The sequence below is a fragment of the Hyposmocoma kahamanoa genome, unplaced genomic scaffold (assembly GCF_003589595.1).
Source record: "Hyposmocoma kahamanoa isolate Upper Pololo Valley unplaced genomic scaffold, ASM358959v1 172, whole genome shotgun sequence".
NCBI lineage: Eukaryota > Metazoa > Arthropoda > Insecta > Lepidoptera > Cosmopterigidae > Hyposmocoma > Hyposmocoma kahamanoa.
The window spans coordinates 658,554-666,482 of record NW_020653622.1 but is presented as its reverse complement, the minus strand read 5'-3'; positions in this window follow the sequence as shown (position 1 = coordinate 666,482).

Here is a 7,929-nt window from a genome sequence, read left to right as displayed (position 1 = left end):
AGGTGGCAATACTTCCCTTACCTTATCTTTATATATACTATAATCTAAATTTATACAAAAAACTAAATCATGACATAGTTTGGTTTTACCGGAGTCGAGCAAAAAACAACGAAAATAAATCCTAACAGTTATCGACTATATTGCAACCGACAAAAATAGACTACCATTTATAATAACCACGTCGGTCTAAAAATAGAAACAGCGGCCAACCGGCTCCAAAGCCTTTCTAAATTTGGCTCATTACGTCACACGAACGGTATAAAATGCCTTAAGTCGAAAATGGCGATGGAAAAAAGTTGGACCAAAAAACCTGTTTCGGTTCCAAGGAAGTTTGTTTTTGGAGATCCGTTTGACATGTTGAAACATCCACTCGTCGCTAATATTACGGTTAATAACGCTCGTTTAACAGTTTTATGCTGTTTTTTTTTTTAATTTTAAATTTGATATGGTCCTTAAGGGTGGATTTCACCGAAGACGAATAAGTCTTACTCCAAGAATAAGAGCGGTTACACTCGACGACTTTTAGGCAGCGATGCAAACGCGCGACTGCATCACATGTAGATTGATCAGATGTAGATTGAGGACAAAAAGGCCGGAAGGGCTATGGCTGATATACACCTGATGCCTAGACCACCATGTCTGATGAGGAGGATAGCTTGGGTCCAGGTATTGTGGGATTTGAAATGTCAAAAAGCTTTATATTTCCAAATTTATTTCTTAAACTGTATGGCATTTCATTTTTTTTTATTGAATTGATATGCAATATTTTTTTGTGAAATCACTCCACTAGTTTGTTATAATTATTAATACAAATATCGAACACTCAGAAAAAATTCGATTCGAACCGACGTCTCCTAGCAAACTGTGCCAGACGCTACAACTAAGCTACAAAACAAACCGGCGCACCTCACGAATTTTTCTATGTGCTTGTTGTGGTATCTTTGCATTTGGTTTTTCAACGACTTTTTAGCCGTAGCACCATCTATGAGAAAGCTATATTGTATTTAAGTAATTCAATCAAAATACTTTTAATGTAAGTTTGAAACTTAGGAAATGATAGTCATAATATATTCTCCGGATTCTTATTGTAAAAACGTATATAGTTCCCCATAAAAAAATAGTTTACCTTAGTTAAACGAAATCGTGGTACTAGTGTTGACACAATACTATCCTAGCCACCTTCACCCTGCCTACAAAATGCCTCTACACGCCTAGTTGGAAGGATCCCATATCTTATGAAGGATGACATGTATGAATTTTGAAACTGGCATAAAAATACAAAAACTACTGTTCGTGACGAAGCCTAGATTTTAATTTCGACTTATGCCCTGAGTTATTAAGGTCAAAGGTCACGTGAGAAATATTCAGTTGCTTCACAGTATTGCGCGCGCAAATGCGGCATATTTGAAAAGATATTAATTTATTATATAATTGTTGTCGATATATAAATATAATAAATAATATAAAAATATGAAATTATAGCACTGTCAACTTATGTCTCGGGGTGCCGGGCGCAGTAGAAGTGTCCTTCAGATCTTAGCAATTTAAGGGTTGTATTCCAGAACTCTACTCAATGCTCAAGTCAAGACTTGAGTATGATTTCAAGCACTGGAAATACTACTCTAATGGCAAGGACTTGAGTACATCACAATATTCACTACAAAGTATTGCAATTAACACAGCGACATCTCTCGTCAACTTCTGGTAACATTAAAGGTTACCTGACTGAGTGAAGAAACTTCATAAGCTTCTCGCAGATGGCGCTGAAGGCAAAAAAGCCGTTTCAATTTTGAGTTTGATCTAATTGTGCCCGTCACCCTGAGACTTGTGTAACAATAATAATTATAATAATATAATATGCCATGATTTATTATTTAAACGTAATTTACTTAGTCTAGATTATAGCGTATATTTATGAAGAAGCACACGAACAACATATTGTTATCTTCAGGCCATGGGGGAGACCAGAGTCTAAAATAAATATAAAAATAATAATAATAATATATTTAGAAGAAAAGACAATACCTATGTCAGGACTCCGTAACAAGCTCAAGGTTACGCGATAAGTAGCTACCGCTTAGTGTACCGATGTCGGCACAAGCCCTCATACAAGTCTTTCATATATGCGCATTCGGTTCCGCAAGACTGCACACTACGAGCAACGGTCTTTTCACCCTCTGACCGCATGCTTAAGGTTCCCTTTTTCTTCGTAGTGGGCGCCTGGCGTCATTAGAGCTGTGCCTCCCGTAACTCTTTGTGGTATTCCCCTGAAACGTGTCACCCAATCCAAATATTTGGGTCACTGGGTCACGGGTGACCTAAAAGATAATGTTGACATAGAAAGAGTGCGCAGGGCTCTGGATGTCCGCTGTAATATGCTGGCTCGGAGGTACGCTGCTCTAACGAAGTCAAGATAACGCTATTCAAAGCTTTCTGCCAATCCTTCTACACTTGCAGCCTCTGGGTCTCATATGTGCAGCGGTCAGCCGGCGCACTGCGCGTACAATATAATAACGCGTTCAGGATGCTGCTGAGTCTGCAGCGCTTCTGGTATGTTCGCGGCGACGGCAACGGATAATTTCCACGCCATCCTGCGCAAGCGTCGCTGCTGAGCCGCTGCGTAGATCATCTAACAGCGTCCTGAACGTTTCTACTGACCGGTAGGACCCTCCGCTGCTACACCAGTATATGTGCTTGCATGCGGACAAACACGTCACATTTTATTTAATTTCATTTTTGTGTACTATGCTGTAATAATGGCGAAATAAAATATTTTTAATTTGAATTGAGACAGATTTAGTAGGCTGGTGTAATTTCACCAGCGTCCTTAACCTTCAAAACCGCAACACAATATTTACCGAAGGGACACGGTTTGACATATAAAGCCTTAAGTGCGCTGTATACTATTCGGAACCCAAGAAAAAAACATACAAATTTGCTCTCTCCATTGAGGTGTTAGGTTGCACGCGAGTGTACACGTGACTTCCACATATGCCGGCGATGATTCGTTGCTACGTCATCACGTGATGACCCTCCAATAATTACCACGTGAGTCGTTTCACTTTCATATCAAGAGTGGAATGTTAAAAAGGGCTAAGTTGAAAATGTCTTATACAAACAACGGCTAGCTTTCTAGCTAATCGTATTATATTTTTAGTAACAGTAGAGCACCTTGTGAAAGAGTTCGGCCTGGGAAGTACTGCCACCTTACCTATTTCTGCCGCCAAGCAATAATGTGAGCATTACCGCGTTCCGGTTTGCCTTTCTTCTATATAAATGTATCCGAGATTGGCCAATTACCGCTTATAATTTAACCAATCAGGACGCAGTAGAGTGATCGGTTTTAGGGTCCCCTGAAAATCAGCGTCACAGCCTTTTCTCGGTGGTGACATTAGCTGAGTGGATCCTATTACATACGCCACAGCCGCACACATGACATTTCTACTTAGTACCACAACAGTGTTGACTAGCTTTGTGGTCATTTAATTACTTATTACTAAGATTTTATTTTTAATTAATTTCGTTTAGTTTTCTTTTTTGTTATTCTATTTTCTGTTTGTTTTAGTTTTAATTTAGTTCTGTTTTATTTTTATTTTTTTTACTTTTTATTTTGTACTGTGTATTATTGTGTTGTGGCGTTATGTAATAAATTGATTCTATTCTATTCTATTTAGTAGCGTCATATTTGATTATAAGTATAGTGGCCTTTTTGCCACATGGTTTTTTTTATAGCATCAAATGACGGCACGAACAAGTCGTGTGCCTGATGGAAAGCTACTCGCCTGTCCGTAACAATTACAGTGCCACTCAGAGCTTTAGATCGCAAAGATCTGAGGGGCACTGCCACTGCGTCCGTCACCCTGGCACTTAAGTTGACAAGTCCCATGTGCCTATAATTTCACCACCATCCTTACTTGCCCTTCAAAACCCGAACACAACAATGCTGACACTAATGCTTGCTCTACTGCTACTACGTTACGCCATTGTACCTGTTATGTAACATTTTGTGATAATAGTTTGATAAAATAATTTTAATTTTAATAAATTTTTTTTTTAATTTATTAAGGCTTTGTTAAAGCCATCAGCCTAAACATGAAGTTTAATTATGTTTCTGTAAATATGGCCGCCACAAAGAGGATAGGCAATTTGAGGCGGCGTGCTTGGATTGACTCGGGATTCCTTAAAACGGGCCGATACGGGTATTTTAGTTCGAGATTCGTATAAATTCGCGTTTTAATCTTCGATTAAGGCACAATAGCACTATCCTATTCCACTTTAAACTAGATTTCACAAAATAATTGAAAGTCAAAATAAAAAACGACACTTTTCCCTCCAAAAGGTCCAGAGCGAATCTTCATTTTAATAACTTCACAAATATAGTGACGTTTTTCTGTTCAGGAAACAGTGACGCGTTAAGTTAGTAAAAATACAACGTTCTTTTTTTTAAACTCACTATAGTCCCGAAACTGACTATAGTGCCGTGTTTACAACACAACAACATTTTATTCTATGTTTATACCATATTTATTTACATCTCATAATTCCTCGCCTGATGCTTTTTCCGCTTTTTCTCCAACTTTTAAATCCCGTTTCCAAATTACATTCCATGATATTATAAATGTTACCCCGTTTTAAAAACAAGTAGTTAGTCAAAACACCGCAAAGACAAGAGAAATAAGAAAAAAAAACAACCGTTTATTAGGGTAGGCAAAACTTCCACCATACAGCCTCTTCATATATTTAGAAGAAAGCCAAACAAACCCTGCTAAGCTGCAAAACAAAAAAACAAAGAGATAGAATAGAACTGGCCAAGTACCGCATATATTAACCAATATTTTTTTATTATTCATGACCCGGTTACAAGAATTTTAAGTCAATTTAACCTATCAGGAGGCAGTATAGCGTTTGAGAAAGCGTCCTATTTGATATTTTAATTAACAAAAACACGACATGCTCTTTTGGAAACTCATTATAGTTCTATGTACAGTACAATAATACTACTTAAGTCCTATGTACAGAAAATGAATGAAAATTTTCAGCTAAATGGCGAGTAAAAAGAGCGCTTTGTGATATGGTCTATGAAATTATAATGGACAGATTAATGACGCGTTCAACTACGCGATTTGTCGTAAATTATTTATTTAATTTATATCCATTGATCGTTGATATATTTTATTCTCATTATTATTGACATTAATTTGACAACGATAACTAATTTTATTTATTGAAACTGATTTAGGAAATGAAACTATTTTTCCAGATTTAAATCGCGTATATTTGTTTTTTCAAACAAACCGACGTTTCGGGCCCTTTACAGGTCCCACGGTTGACTGAGGTGGCACAGTCATCCGCGCAGCACACCCTAGAGGTGTGCAGCCGGTGGGATGGGCAGCGCCGCACTCTGACGGGGACTGTAGGGCAGGACCTCTCGCTGCCGAGGGTGGTTGCCACCATGCTCGGTAGCGAGGAGTCCTAAGAGGCGGTGGCCTCCTTTTGCGCAGAGGTTATGTCGCAAAAGGAGGCCGCGGAGCGGGTGCGCGAGGATGCGGCGGACGAGCACCCGCTCCGGCGCAGACGTACGGGGTGAAGGCGAAGGCAGTTCGCTGCTCGCCTGATCCGCTAGTGAGACCAGCGGGCTCTGGACAGGGACTCCGGAGCCTGCATTGCACGGCCTCACTCGTCTGGGGGGCGGGTCGGAGGACAACCGACTCGCCCCTCCGTAGGCGCGGGAGCCCTGGCGTAAGCTAGGGCGGCCGGGCGGCGTCGTGGTGAATGTTCACTGATCCCACGGCGCCGACTCAACCGGCGAGAGGGAAACCCGGGGGGGTTTTAGTGGGGTAGGCCTTCCAGTCTGTAGTGAGAGTCCCCACATAACCCCTGAGTCTCCCTGGGCTCAGGGGTATCCATAAAGATTTCCCCACGTCAAAAAAAAAAGGTGGCACAGTCATCAACCAGTTATGTCTAATATTAATGCGAAACTATTTTTTCAATATAGTTACAAAAGTTATTAATTAAATACCTTATTTTTAATTTTACAAAAAGAAAGAAATAAGAGCATTCCAATTTACGCTACATTGTTTTACAAATTATTCTAATGTAACAATATTAATTTTATTAAGTTAAATTTATTAATAATTAATGATGGGTAATTACGATAATTTAAAACATATTGATTAGTACTGTTGAAATTAGGATGTTTTTTAATTTGAATGGCTTCTCGCAGCATCCTGAGTAGATAACGGACTTCTTTTGCAAGGACCTGGGGTTTCTCAAACTTCATTGAATATGTAGGTTCATCCATGACATGCTCGCAGGCTGTAGACTTGTTTACGTGACAATGTTTGACATCGGCTATATGTTTTTGATGCGGGTACTAATACTTCGCTTCGATTGTCCATTATAAGAGAGACTGCACTCACAGTCAAGCTTGTAAACTCCTGCATCCTGTAAGGGGATGTTACATTTCACGGGTCTCAGGAACTGAGAAATTTTCTCCAGGGGCTTGAAATAGGTCTTGATGATGCAAGAATGAGGACTCTTCCGATCTTGTCTGTAACACCTCTCACGTAAGGTAAAACGGCAGCTCTTCGCTCGACTGTTGGTGGTTTCACACGGGCCTGCGGAATTGGCGTGGAATCTTCAACTTATTCGTATGTAGGACTTGCTTTATATACTGAAGTTCTTCTGCCAGATGATTAACGTGATTGTGTATAGGACCCGAAACGTCGGTTTGTTTGAAAAAACAAATATAAGCGATTTAAATCCGGATAAATAGTTTCATTTCCTATGTGTAACAATCGTGAAAACCTAAGAACTCGATACGAAACTGATTTATTCTAGTTCAATTGTTTTTCTTTCATCTAACATTTTCCTATCCATAGTGTGGTAAAAAGTTGTGTGTATCGCTCGGCAGCAAACTTGTTTTGCGTCTCATGTCTTGAAACTCTCTCTATGCTCAGGATTCTATTTTTGAACTACGAGCGAAAAAAAAACAATTGCTTAAATGTATGTTATCGAGTATACAACCAGAAATGGAGACGAAATGTCTTTTAATTTGTTTGAAAACTATTCTGCCAATTCATTACGGTGACAACTGCGCTCCGATTGGCCAGCCCGAGTTCGGAACAATTGACGGGTGTCGTCAATAGTTTCACTTCAAATCGACCAGTTAACTTCTGTACATAGTCACACCAACGTAAAAGTGTCTTTTTCAACCCTGACATTGGCAGAATCATCGTGTAAATCCATGGAGCCATTATAAAGAAATTGGAATTGGACCAGTTCACTTGAGCTTTGCTATAATGGACGAAAATTGCAAAATTACATATTCAATATTTAATTACCGATGAAATGTGATTCCGTTTGTTTTGTAATTGGACGTTTTGCTGTTTTTCCCACACCATTGAATGGAACAGCACGCCATTGTTAGATATATTATCCTTATTACAATAAATACAGAATATTTTTTGAATATACCTACGGAGACGTACACACAGATCAGTTGTTGGCGCTGTACTATTTTAGCTTTCTAATTTGTAATTTCAGTGCAAACGAGAGTTGATATTTGTAAGTGACGTATCACTGATGAGTTCCCAGGAATGTCTGGCCCTTATTTCGTCTCTACTTCTGGTTATATACTCGATGATCTATGTCGAAGAAAAGGTAAAAGCAACGGCCATTTGCTGGTTTTCAGACTTCGCCTGGTAAGACACACCGTAGTATGCAGATGGGTAGGTATCTTTTCGATTAAGTATCATATAAATACATTGGCTTACAATTATATGGACGTCGGGTCCGCGCTAAAAAGTGTCCGAACTTATAGGGCGTTAAAATCGTATACAGAGCGTCATTCACGCTTTAGTCTTCGTTTGTTCCACTGACAGCGAAGCAAGCAAAATTAGACAGTACTGCGATGACATTACAATTTAA